The sequence below is a fragment of the Salmo salar genome, chromosome ssa12, assembly GCF_905237065.1.
Source record: "Salmo salar chromosome ssa12, Ssal_v3.1, whole genome shotgun sequence".
In the NCBI taxonomy this organism is placed as follows: domain Eukaryota; kingdom Metazoa; phylum Chordata; class Actinopteri; order Salmoniformes; family Salmonidae; genus Salmo; species Salmo salar.
Window position 1 is genome coordinate 71,563,642 of NC_059453.1, and position 14,681 is coordinate 71,578,322.

At 40.0% G+C, this 14,681-nt stretch overlaps 1 protein-coding gene across 2 annotated transcripts in view; it reads left to right on the forward strand.

Moving 5' to 3' along the window:
- Nucleotides 1–14,681, forward strand: part of LOC106565900 (immunoglobulin superfamily member 21) — a 298,252-nt gene that overhangs the window by 49,237 nt on the left and 234,334 nt on the right. The gene's annotated exons all lie outside the window — the stretch shown is intronic.

The window sequence follows — 14,681 nt, forward strand, 5'->3', positions numbered from 1 at the left end:
TTTTGCTCTGTCAACTGTTGGACCTTATATAGACAGGTGTTTGCCTTTCCAAATCATGTCCAATCAATTGAATTTATCACAGGTTGACTCCAATCAAGTTGTAGAAACATCTCAAGGATGATCAATGGAAACAGGATGCACCTGAGCTCAATTTCAAGTCTCATAGCAAAGGGTCTGAATACTTATGTAAATAACGTATTACTGTTTTTAATATTTTAGACATTTGCAAACATTTCCAAAAATGTTTTTCACTTTGTCATTATGGGGTATTGTGTGTAGATTGATGAGGAAAAAAAATAACCATCAATTTCAGAATAAGGCTGTCACATAGCAAACTGTGGAAAAAGGGAAGGGGTCTGAATACTTTTTCCGAATGCACTTTACATCAATGAAAATGTATGCTGTATAAGCTTGACAAAATAGTTATAGAGTTGAATAAACACCACAGAGGGACAAACAATCGAGCAAAAATAATTACAATTATTTAAAATGAACTGAAAATGGAGAGACTGATCACTGGCTCCATCAGAAGGCCTAGCCTGTAAGTAGCGGAAGACAGGGGGCTGACTGAAGGACAGCCGAGGATAGATGTGGAGGATGGACAGAAGACCAGCTGGGCGCAGGAGTGGAGGTCACAAACAGAAGCCCAGTTGGGTACAGGTGTGGAGGTCACAGACAGAGGCCGAGCCAGGCACATATCTATCAAATTAAATTCAATCTAATGCAAGTTTATGAGTTATATACACAGGAATCAGTTGGGTGTAAATGGCGCAATGAAATATCAAAAGATATTATATCAAAATATAATATCAAACATTAACACAATAAGGCAAGTAGTAAACACATATAAAAAGGTTTAAAAGTAGTAGTAAAACTATCAGCAACAGTATGTACTATGAAATGTGCTATGTCAACAAGTAGATACATTGAGCAGTACAATTAAACTGTAATAAGTAATAGCAGCAGTGTTATTGGAGAGAGAGAGAGAGACAGAGAGAGAGACAGAGAGAGTGTGTGTGTGTGTATGTATGTACAGTGCTTTGCGAAAGTATTCGGCCCCCTTGAACTTTTCGACCTTTTGCCACATTTCAGGCTTCAAACATAAAGATATAAAACTGTAATTTTTTGTGAAGAATCAACAACAAGTGGGACACAATCATGAAGTGGAACGAAATTTATTGGATATTTCAAACGTTTTTAACAAATAAAAAACTGAAAAATTGGGCGTGCAAAATTTTTCAGCCCCTTTACTTTCAGTGCAGCAAACTCTCTCCAGAAGTTCAGTGAGGATCTCTGAATGATCCAATGTTGACCTAAATGACTAATGATGATAAATAGAATCCACCTGTGTGTAATCAAGTCTCCGTATAAATGCACCTGCTCTGTGATAGTCTCAGAGGTCCGTTTAAAGCGCAGAGAGCATCATGAAGAACAAGGAACACACCAGGCAGGTCCGAGATACTGTTGTGGAGAAGTTTAAAGCCGGATTTGGATACAAAAAGATTTCCCAAGTTTTAAACATCCCAAGGAGCACTGTGCAAGCGATAATATTGAAATGGAAGGAGTATCAGACCACTGCAAATCTACGAAGACCCGGCCGTCCCTCTAAACTTTCAGCTCATACAAGGAGAAGACTGATCAGAGATGCAGCAGGGGCAGGGAAGATGGTTAAAATTGATGGGAAGATGGATGGAGCCAAATACAGGACCATTCTGGAAGAAAACCTGATGGAGTCTGCAAAAGACCTGAGACTGGGACGGAGATTTGTCTTCCAACAAGACAATGATCCAAAACATAAAGCAAAATCTACAATGGAATGGTTCACAAATAAACATATCCAGGTGTTAGAATGGCCAAGTCAAAGTCCAGACCTGAATCCAATCGAGAATCTGTGGAAAGAACTGAAAACTGCTGTTCACAAACGCTCTCCATCCAACCTCACAGAGCTCGAGCTGTTTTGCAAGGAGGAATGGGCAAAAATTTCAGTCTCTCGATGTGCAAAACTGATAGAGACATACCCCAAGCGACTTACAGCTGTAATCACAGCAAAAGGTGGCGCTACAAAGTATTAACTTAAGGGGGCTGAATAATTTTGCACGGCCAATTTTTCAGTTTTTTATTTGTTCAAATTTTGAAATATCCAATAAATTTCGTTCCACTTCATAATTGTGTCCCACTTGTTGTTGATTCTTCACAAAAAATTACAGTTTTATATCTTTATGTTTGAAGCCTGAAATGTGGCAAAAGGTCGAAAAGTTCAAGGGGGCCGAATACTTTCGCAAGGCACTGTATATATACGAGCAGCGGCTTTTGTGGACCAGTAGGTAACGATGCTTTGTGGGTGACAAGTTGTTGATGTGTTCAGATGGTCCCTGGTTTGAGCCCAGGTTGGGGCAAGGAGAGGGATGGAAGCAATAATGTTAGAGTCAGTGGAAATAGTATCTTAAGGTGCAGGTGAACAACAGGTTGTGCAGGTGGGCAGCTTGGCTTTTCTACAGTCTTATGTTCTGGTGGTGGAGGCTCCGGTACCGTCTGCCAGACAGAAGCAGAGAACAGGCCATGGCTGAAGTCCTTAGTGATCTTCCGGGGGGCGGTGTAACTGCCTTTACAGGTGGTGATGCAGCCAGACAGGATGCTCTCAATGGTGCATTTGTAGTAACTGGTGTCTTTCAGGAAAAGGCTGGGATAAGTTCACCATTTTACATTGCTTTCATGGTAACTTATATGAAGGGGGTATACATAATGCATCCATAACATCTGGCATAAATACTTCATAACACCTTAATAAATGTTATATTTTGGCTGGCAACATTCTTATCTCTTGCTAGCTAGTTAGCCAACTACGGCTAATTTACTGTCACATTAAACAGTGCAGACAGAATAACAACAGTAGCTTAATTTGCATTTGTGACCGACCGCCTCAAATCAGTCTTATGTAGCAACATTTGAAATTGTGTTTTTTACATTGGATAAAAGTAGAGACTCAGAGCTAGAAAATGGTATATCATACACTGCATTTGAGGAACAATGGGAAAGTAATTCTGCTTTGAAAGTTGATAGATTTGTAAACACACTTTTGAGAAAATCGTTTTGGTACTACTACTGGAGAGCCCTCTTTGTTTACACCCATTCAGCATCGTTCACACCCTCTTAAGCTTTAGCCACACCTATCTCTTTAAGGGTTGATCCGAGCGTTCTGTACTGACAACAGCAATCAAGCACCCAAACTAACTTACTAGCTACTTCCAGACACAGATGAGAAAACAGCTCACTGAACATTACTCGGCCTAGCAGAGCTGGTTAGGCTGTTATGTTTTCCAGAGTGTTGGTGACTGCAACTGTGCTGTCAGATTGTCCATTCGTAGAATTCAGAGCGTTTCGCTCTTGGAGAGTTCAGAGCGCACACTGGACGGTCTGGCCGGTGAGTAGGATTGATCCGAACATTCTGACCTCACAACAGCAGTCAAGCACCCAAACTAACTTACTTGCTACTTCCAGACACAAATGAGAGAACACCCCACTGACCATTTTACTCTCCCTAGCAGAGCTGGTTAGGCTGTTTTTATGTTGTCCAGATTGTTGGTGACTGTAACTGGCATTCTGAGAACATTACTGCACACAGAGCATACACATAATGTTAGCTAGGAAGCCAGCCATCTATCGTCAGCTAGCTAGCTAACAGTAAGCTTTAACTTGCAATGAAAAAATTTTCTGACAAAATTAGAAATGTATAATATCTGAAACTGTAGCTAGACTCTTACCCGTAAACATGGATGAATGCTTCACGGCAGACTGCAACCCCTTTCATTAAATAAGACGTCTTGTGTCGTTTCCATTTTGTTTGTACAGCTTGCTTGGTCCATTGTGTCAAGTCACTCAGGTTCACACTGACCGTGTGCAATGCCATAAGAATCATCAGAGCTTTCTCCCTCTCTGTCACGGATGCCATGGTTGCCCTTCGTTTGAAGATGTAATCCAGAGATGTGTTTTACACAACAGCCTTCGGTGTTCTCTTTTCGACTCCCTCTGCATTTGCAATCAAACGCCAGAAGTGTATTCATCTACTTATCATACTCTGCTTCTACCAGACATTCCACTGATTTCAAACTTCTTCCGTGACAACAACACTGTTAATCGCCGTTTCTTCCCCATCACTGTCATCAGAAGACTCAACAATGTCTTCTTCAATTAAAATGGTTTTACCTTAATCAGGGATCTGCTCATCGTCTGATTCATTTTCAGACAGAAGATGCTACACCGCAGACCAATCTGAAACTCATCTCTCGGCATGTCCAGCCCACTCATAATCTCAGCCAATCATGGCTAGCGGGAAGGTTTCTGACTTTTTCTGTGGCTAAACCAACTAGGCTCTTAATTTAACAACTTTATTCGTATTTACAGATGGCATTCAGAAGGCACATGAAAGGCACATGAAAGATAAAATGTTCCAGAAGGCATTTCTGCCTAAATAAATGCATTTTGATTAAAAATTTAAATTACGTTCAAATGGCTCTCCTCTGAAGTTGTTTCCTGAAACCGGTCACAAATGTGCTCTCACGTCAGGACACTGTTGTTCAGAGGAGCGTGCCAACAACACAGCTAACACAATCACTTCAAACTGAAGCTGGAAAGACTATAAAATAGTTGCACTTCGTTTAGTTTTACCTTTTTTCAATTCACATTTCTTTGTATATAGCCATAAAATTATGCCATCTGATTCATGATTTCAACTGGCTGAGAAACGCTGCCTGCCTGTCTGTCTCATCCTGACTCCCGACACGTTCATTACTATGGCACAGCTGGAGATCGAATTTGAATATTGAAACAATGTTGCAAATGTCAGAGAGACAGACAGCAAGGTTTATACAAATCTCCGCTGTTGAAAAATACATTTTGGTCTAAAAGAAATGTGAGATAATGTCTTGATGCTTTTTATAGTGGAAATCAAGTTTATAAATTGCCAGGCTGGGCTGATGAGACAGTGGATTTCGCAGTCAGATGGAACAGAGTAAATAGGCATTTTAAAGTCATGGATTTAGCTGGTGGTAACTTGTGGAATAGACACCGGCTGGAATGCATTCAAGATTAGAACCACCAGTTGTATAAAAAGTATTCATGTAACAGCCATGTCATTTATGACATAAATGTAGGACAGTGTGTCAGTTTATTTTGCTAACTATTTCAAGTCCTCATAAACCATGCTGTTTTCTGTCATAATGTTGTTACTGTTTTCATTTGGCAAATTTATAGTATGTTGCAGTCAGTGGAGGATGTTGGAAATGAGCATAGATACTTGAATAACAATAATAACTTTTCAAAATTATAGTCTTAAGATACACATGGCTTTGATAAAGTATAGTTGTTCTAATTGCACTCATGGTGATTTATTGTAGGCAATTTATTATTGGAGTTTGTAGATGCATATTTTTTCTAGAGAGCCCCATACCTCTCATTGTGATAGGTCTGCATTCCCAAGTGCTGAGCTCCAATGGGATATTGCAATAACAATCTTTCTTGCCATTTTTCAGTGTATCGTTTGAATTTAGTCCTTGTAGCTCCTTTTGAGTGGTTAAGCACACGTTCCATGCTGCTTTCTTCATTGTTAAGCCTTGGGATCATTTGTATAGTGTAATCTGTATGCCTCTTAGGCCTCATACACACGTACACTTACAACATTTAGTTAATAAGGCCCACTATATGTAACAGTATAGCTTCGGTCCCTCTCCTCGCCCCAACCTGGACTCGAACCAGGGACTCTCTGCACACATCGACAACAGCCACCCTCAAAGCATCATTACCCAACACTCCACAAAAGCTGCGGCTCTTGCAGAGCAAGGGGAACAACTACTTCAAGGTCTCAGAGCGAGTGACGTCACCGATTGAAACGCTATTAGTGCGGACCACCGCTAACTAGCTAGCCATTTCACATCGGTTACATATACCTTAAAAGGCCCACTCCTACAGTATATGGGCTACAAACAATACAGAGAGGACCTATAAAGAAGTAAGGTTAATATTTATTCAATCTAATGTCATATTATTATTGGTGCGTGATATGAAAGCTATCCATTTTGCTTTTAACACTAAAACCGCCTGGCCTTTCAGCCTGTAAGTACCCGCTAGAGAACATTGCCGGGCATCGCCATTAGTATATGCATCAGATGCATATCAACCTGCAAGGTGCTGCAAAAATAAGCACCAATGCTTTATAAATAGTGCATGAACTATTATAAAGGATTAATTGCATGAAGAAATATTAGTGGAACTAAAAAATAACATCAGTTATTTGTTTAGATAGAGTGAAGGGTATGTTTTGTATAATTCTACAAAGTCCTAGAAAAAATGTTGCCATTTATCCTCTTTTTGTTTCCTTTACAATAAAACATTACAGTGTAATTTATTTGATCAACTTTATTTGTAGATTAGATTAGTAATACAGTTATAGTAATTAATAAAGTCCAGTTACAAATTATTTTGACAAAGTAGAAACTAAGAAGATAATAATAATATAACCAGCCAGGTGCACAGGTAAACTTATTTGCTGTATTCCTAAACAAAAGCACCAGTGCATGAACAATTGTAAAGTATGAATTGCATAAATAAATATTAGTGGAAATATATTCACGACAAGATATAAAAACGGTCATTTTTTTATGGTATTGTACCCTTATAGGCGTTACCTTTACGCATTAATCAATCTTGTCTTCTCTTTATGTTTTGGGTCCACAGTCAGCACACAGCTTCAGGGCTTTGTGTGAGCAAGCCCCCACAAACAAATCGGTTGCACTGCACATAGTTTTCATTAACCTTGTTTCGTGTGCATCTGCCACTGGTATCACATAATCTCTCTGAAGTGGTTGCGTGGCATGTTCTCTCAGAAAAAGTCCTATGAGACGAAAATGACCCCACATCGCATGATCTTTCCGTCATATGCCCAGCGGACATACAAGAGTGCAATAAATGCTTAGAGATCATCCATAGACATATCCCACCTACTTTTTCCTTTTCTGTGTGCATAGCAACAGATCTCTGATGTTCTGCAACATCTCCATGTCACATAAACTCGTTATTCTTTTCTAACCAAACCGTGCCATCACTCACAGACTCCTGTCTCACCGTGGCAGTTTGGATCAACGTCTCAGTTGGCTCTGTTACGGTTTTTCTGCGGCGAGGCTCAGGCATCGGCAGTGGAGGCTCGAAGTCAACATCAGAATCAGATGAAGACTCTTTATCAGCAACGCCGATTTCAAGCTCAATATCTGATCCTCCATCTGACCCCAACTCATTTAAATTCTGCAGCATTTGCAATGCTGTCGGTGAGTCAATTCGTTTCGTTCGGCTTGCCATTGTGAACTACACACATTGTATGTTGTACTTCGTGTCTGATTTGAAATTACAGTATATCACAAAAGTGAGTACACCCCTCACATTTTTGTAAATATTTGAGTATATCTTTTCATGTGACAACACTGAAGAAATGACACTTTGCTACAATTTAAAGTAGTGAGTGTACAGCTTGTATAACAGTGTAAATTTGCTGTCCCCTCAAAATAACTCAACACACAGCCATTAATGTCTAAACCGCTGGCAACAAAAGTGAGTACACCCCTAAGTGAAAATGTCCAAATTGGGCCCAATTAGCCATTTTCCCTCCCCGGTGTCATGTGACTCGTTAGTGATACAAGGTCTCAGGTGTGTTAAATTTGGTGTCATCGCTGTCACACTCCCTCATACTGACTGGTCACTGGAAGTTCAACATGGCACTTCATGGCAAAGAACTCTCTGAGGATCTGAAAAAAAGAATTGTTGCTCTACATAAAGATGGCCTGGGCTATAAGAAGATTGCCAAGACCCTGTAACTGAGCTGCAGCACGGTGGCCAAGACCATACAGCGGTTTAACAGGACAGGTTCCACTCAGAACAGGCCTCGCCATGGTCGACCAAAGAAGTTGAGTGCATGTGCTCAGCGTCATATCTAGAGATTGTCTTTGGGAAATAGACGTATGAGTGCTGCCAGCATTGCTGCAGAGGTTGAAGGGGTGGGGAGTCAGCCTGTCAGTGCTCAGACCATACGCCACACACTGCATCAAATTGGTCTGCATGGCTGTCGTCCGAGAAGGAAGCCTCTTCAAAAGATGATGCACAAGAAAGCCCGCAAACAGTTTGCTGAAGACAAGCAGACTAAGGACATGGATTACTGGAACCATGTCCTGTGGTCTGATGAGACCAAGATAAACTTATTTGGTTCAGATGGTGTCAAGCGTGTGTGGCGGCAACCTGGTGAGGAGTACAAAGACAAGTGTGTCTTGCCTACAGTCAAGCATGGTGGTGGGAGTGTCATGGTCTGGGGCTGCATGAGTGCTGCCGGCACTGGGGAGCTACAGCTCATTGAGGGAACCATGAATGCCAACATGTACTGTGACATACTGAAGCAGAGCATGATCCCCCTCCCTTCGTAGACTGGGCCGCAGGGCAGTATTCCAACATGATAACGACCCCAAACACACCTCCAAGACGACCACTGCCTTGCTAAAGAAGCTGAGGGTAAAGGTGATGGACTGGCCAAGCATGTCTCCAGACCTAAACCCTATTGTGCATCTGTGGGGCATCCTCAAATGGAAGGTGGAGGAGTGCAAGGTCTCCAGTGGCAACCTGTGAAGCTCTGGTGAACTCCATGCCCAAGAGGGTTAAGGCAGTGCTGGAAAATGATGGTGGCCACACAAAATATTGACACTTTGGGCCCAATTTGGATATTTTCACTTAGGGGTGTACTCACTTTTGTTGCCAGCGGTTTAGACATTAATGGCTGTGTGTTGTGTTATTTTGAGGGGACAGCAAATTTACACTGTTATACAAGCTGTACACTCACTACTTCACATTGTAGCAAAGTGTCATTTCTTCAGTTTTGTCACATGAAAAGATATACTCAAATATTTACAGAAATGTGAGGGGTGTACTCACTTTTGTGATATACTGTATATACCATTTCCAGCCTATCATAATAGAATAATAAGACCGCCCACAATTCCCACAATTCTTCATCAAAATTACACTATTGTTCTAAATTCAATCATCCTATTCACCCTCATCATTCAGGTCAATCATCCTCTTCACAGTCCTCATCATTCAGTTCATTGAAGTCACTTGCACCATTATCATTTTCTATCTGGTTTCTATCGCCCATTCATCCATTGACAACAGAATAGCATAATTTAATTTTAATTTTATTATGTTACTAGTTTTTGCTTAGTAGCCAGAGCAATGGTGCCACGCAAGTGGTCATGTGCTGAATACATGGATAGCATAGATATTCTTTGAAAAAGTTAAATTTGGAAATAGAGCTGAACCTCTTGAATTATGAGAGTTGTTTGACAAAAGTAGGTTTAATAGAAACTACAGATATGCTCTTTCCGATACTATATCAAAATGTTTTACCTGTATGTGACTCTGAAGGAGGATTTGATAAAGTGATACTCCTTTCTCTGCATCTGTAAATTACAAGATGCGCCCATCTCGCAGGTAGCCTAGTGGTTAGAGCATTGGGCCAGTAACCGAAAGGTTAAAAAGGTAAAAATCTGTTGTTTTGCCCCTGAGAAAGGCAGTTAGCCCACTGTTCCCCGGGCGCCAAAGACGTGGATGTCGATTAAGGCAGCCCCCCCGCACCTCTCTGATTCAGAAGGGTTGAGTTAAATGCAGAAGACACATTTCAGTTGAAGGCATTCAGTTGTACAACTGACTAGGTATCCCCCTTTCTTCATGTACAATTCGACAACTGATAGGCCTAATATTGTCACTCATCAGATTATTGTCAATTTAATCTTGTCTATAAGCTAACTCTTATTATGTGTGAAATTAGTATCGGTATAGTTTAGGCGTAGTTTTGATGGGCCGGCTGTGCAGGCTGACTGACATCATTTGTTTCCCGCTCATCAAGTTGGATAGAGTCAAGGATATGTTTTGCATTATTTTAAGGGCTTACAGCAACACAAAGCATGTTTTCATTTCCCTTACAATACATTTGATGATACCAGCGAATTTAAATTCGATTGTGAATTAACTTGCACAATGATCGCCCATTCCATCCATTTGTCATTTATTCAGTGGGCTGGCATCTTTTGCTTCGCTGGATAGAGTCAAGGATATGTTTTGCTTTATTCTGAAGGCCTACTGCAACATGTAGCATGTTCTTGTTTCCCTTACAATACATTTGATTAGTAATAGAGTTATAGTAAATAAAACAGTCCCATGACAGCTTCTTTTTACAAAGTAAAACGTAAACGAGAATGGTATCAACTTATTTTCTGCTTATAAATAGACATAACACAAACTTATTATTACACTATTGTCTTTCTAAATTAAATCAACCTCTTCACCCTCCTTATCATTCAGTTAGGCCTCATTTAAATTACATTGTGAAGTTAGGTGTACAATAAGAGTTAGAATTAAAATGCTGATTTTGTCTTAGCAGGATGAACACATATTTTACTTTGCCCACTGATAGAAAACGATATCTATCTCAATGCAGGGCATGAAGCTTACTATGGCCATTAACACTAGAACCACCATAGGCCAATGGCCACTGACTTGATTCTGTCATTAATTCAGTGAGGAGAGAGAGAGAGACGCATTAGCGCCTGGCTGGGTATCATTGTCCTACAGCACATTGTCTTGGTGGGTTAAATTAGGAATAGGTGTGAAGAAAAGGCTCTAAATACTTTTCTGTTTGTGACAAATGAGCAGTGTAAATTGCAAACATTTAGGAAACGTCAGGGAAGGAAGAGAGCTTTTTTTTGGGCTGATTTTTTTTATTTACAAAATCAAAAGTCAGTGGCCATTGGCCTATGGCGGTTCTAGTGTTAATGACCATTGTAAGCGTTATGCCCTGCTTTGAGATAGATACTGTCTTCTATCAGTAGGCAAAGTAAAATATGTGTTCGTCCTGCTAAGACAAAATCAATATTTGAATTATAGCCCTTACTTTCCTGCCCTTCAATTCTATTTCTGCTTAAATGTGAAGTAGTAGAGCCATTTCATAATGCTATGAGTAAATACATGTAACATGCAGCACTTTCACCATGGTAGTTCTAATAGCCTAGAGCTACACTACAGCGGCACCATGTTCAGCAGGGAAAATGCCTGATCAGGATTGAATATACCCTCTTTTTTAGTTTTCCTTAGTTCTGCTTACCTATGCCTTTTTAACATTTGTGGACTTTTTAAAGGTTTTTGATAGAGATAACCATGTGGTGTGTATGGTCCTATTCCTATGTAATTATCATTTACAGTGACACAAGTCAATTTCAAAGCTCTAATTGTTATAAGCTCATGAAATAATGTGACATGCCTGTACTTAACCGTCATTCAATTTGCTCCTCCCTGCTCTCCTGAATTGACAGTGAGTAATTTATAGAAAATCACAACCAATTTGTGACACTTGTCACATCTGATTTACTTGATGGAGGAGGAATTCTAGTCAGCAGTACTCCAATTATCACCCATGACTCTATAGAATAGTATGCCTCATATTTCTATCAGGTCAATTGCTTCTGTCAAGTAGTACAGCGTCTTGTTTTCATGACTCAACAAGAATCTTGGAGAGATGGAAGATGGATTGTCGAAATCCTGTACACGTTACTCTCTCAATACAAACTTTTGAATCATCTGCTGAAATTAATCGGTTTCTATTAGTATTTTAGAATGTAGTTTCCGATTCAAAAGTGTAGAGCAAACAGTTGCAAAAGTCAGGTATTAAGATGGCATAAGCTTTTTTCTTCCTTCCTTCTTCCTCGAATATATTTTACAAAAGTTGAAGTGTCACCCCACTATGTCCTAAGGGAATGCATTCAAACTGCAGACTAGAGACTAGAGACAGGAAGATTAGAACACTCTAGCATTGTCAGAAGACTATTTTCAAAATGTATTTTTCCAGATAAAAATGTATGGCTCCAAGCCCCTTTCCTTTTCCACCCAGAAAAATATGGAAATTGATTATATTTTATTAAATCTAATATATTAATTTAGTTGTGCTTTGCAAATGTTCCCGTTTTCATAATAACACATTTTCAAAGGAATCTTGCTCGATCAATGTATTTCACACAATGCAATGGTAACTTAGTGCCAAAGGCAGGGGGTGCATACATAACAGACACATTCCTTTGGAGGGAACATAGAGGATAGGGTACAGCAGGAGAGTACAAGGTGTCCCTTCAGTTGGGTTTCCACTAGATAACACAGCTTCAAAGTCAGATTCGACAGCCACATGTTTTTGGTCTTCATTTAAGGTTAGGCATATGGTTAGCAGTGTGGTTAGGGGGAGTGGGGGTGGGAGGGGGGATAAAGTAAAAAAGGTGGGCAAAATATTACCTAAGGTCACAGACTACTTAACAATTCAAACTGTGATTGTCTGGTAAACTTAGCTGATTTCTTTTACTTAGAAACACTTTTAAAAATAGTTTTTGAAACTTTCCAAGAATCCCTCTCTTACAGTACTTGACACATAATTTACTACTCTCAAGAAATTGCTTCAAAAAGGCCAAGCATTGCACCGTGGTCTCTTTCTCTCCAGCACTGTGTCACATTGTGCTAAACCACCTCATTAAACCATGTAAGTGGAGTGGCTGTCATGGTTGACACAGGTGTGCCTTAGTCCAGGGCTAAATTGTGCTTGTGTTGGCACCCTGTCTGCACCCTGACTGTCACCAATTTTGGAGTGTTGGGGAAAAGAGATGTGAGTGCCAAGCTGACCCTTAAGAATGATCACACCCCCACCATGGCTTGTCAGTCAGGCCAGGATTTGCCAACGTCTGTATTGCTGCTCTAAACTGTGTTCCTCTATGTGGGATGGAAAGAGGCGAGAGGATATGAGGAGATTGATTGGCAGATATTTATGTGTGGTCTCACACCACTGGCTCCCAAAGAGCAGAAACCTAATAGCTCAAGTTAAGTGTGATTTCCTTGGAGAGATGGGGAAAAAGTACATTTGGCAAGTGAGTAGATACGTCAAATGACTCAATTAATCAATTCCCGTGCTAAATTGAAGGCGTTTAGAATATGTTGTTTCAACATAAAGCTCATGCTGTTGCTCATTATATTTATTTTGCTCCCTGAATCTCAATTATTAGATGGTGCACTTCCCATTCATAACCATCATTCTGTACAGTATACTGCAGCCCTGTCTTGTCTCAGTGTAGTACCCAGTATTCTGCAGTTATTGCTGCTTATTTTTGGATTATTCTTAAATGGGATAGTCAAATAGAGTGTTGTATCCATTTCGAATAAAGCAGTTTGGTTTTTCAATGAATTCTGAGTGGCCAGTAATGTATTGCAACAATGTTTCCATCTGACTGCTCTGCAAACAGTGGGGCTACAGATGCTACTTTGCTTGGTGCCTCTCTGAGCTGAGTTTCAACGATCTATTATCTCCTCATTACGTCCATTTGTCCATTCCAGTGTAAACGTTCTGCTCACCAGACCAGCCCTGCCAGCCTTTTGAAATGTATTGAAAAATGAAATTATAGGGATTTCCACTCATGGATCAACCTCCATTGTTTCTGTGAAGGCTTTTTAAAACAATGTCTGAACAAATATATTCAGACATTCTGAATACAAGGCAACACTTAGGCCTAATCTGAACAACTAACCACTTTCACAATTAGCAGAAAATACATACTATATTCAACTTGTAATGTTTTAGATGCCCTGGAATTACTATCGTAAATTCCAATAGTCCAAAGTGCAATATACAATTAGGAGCATTAGCATAATTTTACAACATTTTATTACAACATGCTTTCATATAGACGGGTTGGTTGTTTAGCAACAAAACTATGCACAACTATAGGGCAAAACAGACAGGGTTGGCTTATTTTGTTCACAACATCCAAACTATATATCGTTTCCAATGTTTATTGAAGTTACAGTTGTTGGTTAGTTAGCTAGCGAATTTCTTGCCATATTAGCATTGACATGAAATCAGTCAAAACACCTCAAAACAAGACATGGTATCAACGAGCTGAAACGAGCCACTTACGATTCCCCACATGGCAGATTTTGTTGTTCTCGCCAGCAATCTGGCCATCCAGAATCACAACACACACAGACTTCTGCCCCATAGAAGCGTGCACATTGTTTTAGTGACATTGTCAGCTAACCCATCTATAGGAAACAAAGAAAGTTGTAATTATTCTACATTAATTCCATAAGCATCTGTTGAAGTAGCCTACAAATAATTTATCTGCAAGCAATTGCATTGCACCATGCTCTCTAGCTCTAAACAATGATTATTCCATGAGAAGCACAGGACAGCTCTATCCATCATTGAGTTCAGTATGCCACAGTCTTCCACTACCCCTCTGTTAGGTCTGATGAATCTAGGTCTCCTTTTTTCTGAAAGCATTATGAGTTACTGGGTTATGTGTTCCCTTCTGGCCCATTCCCCTAGTATTTCATAGCTAGGAAGCAACTAATAACAAAGATTTCAAAGGAAATCAGTCGTAATGGTGAATGTAGTATTTGGTAAGTCAAAATGCAATACCACTATTTTCTCCTCGTTTTCACAGTAAAAAGTACAGATGTATAAGCCAGGGGTTCTCTAAGTGGGGTCTGCAGGGGTTCTTCGGCCAGATCTCAATATATATACAGTACCAGTCAGAAGTTTGGACACACCTACTCATTTTTTTTCA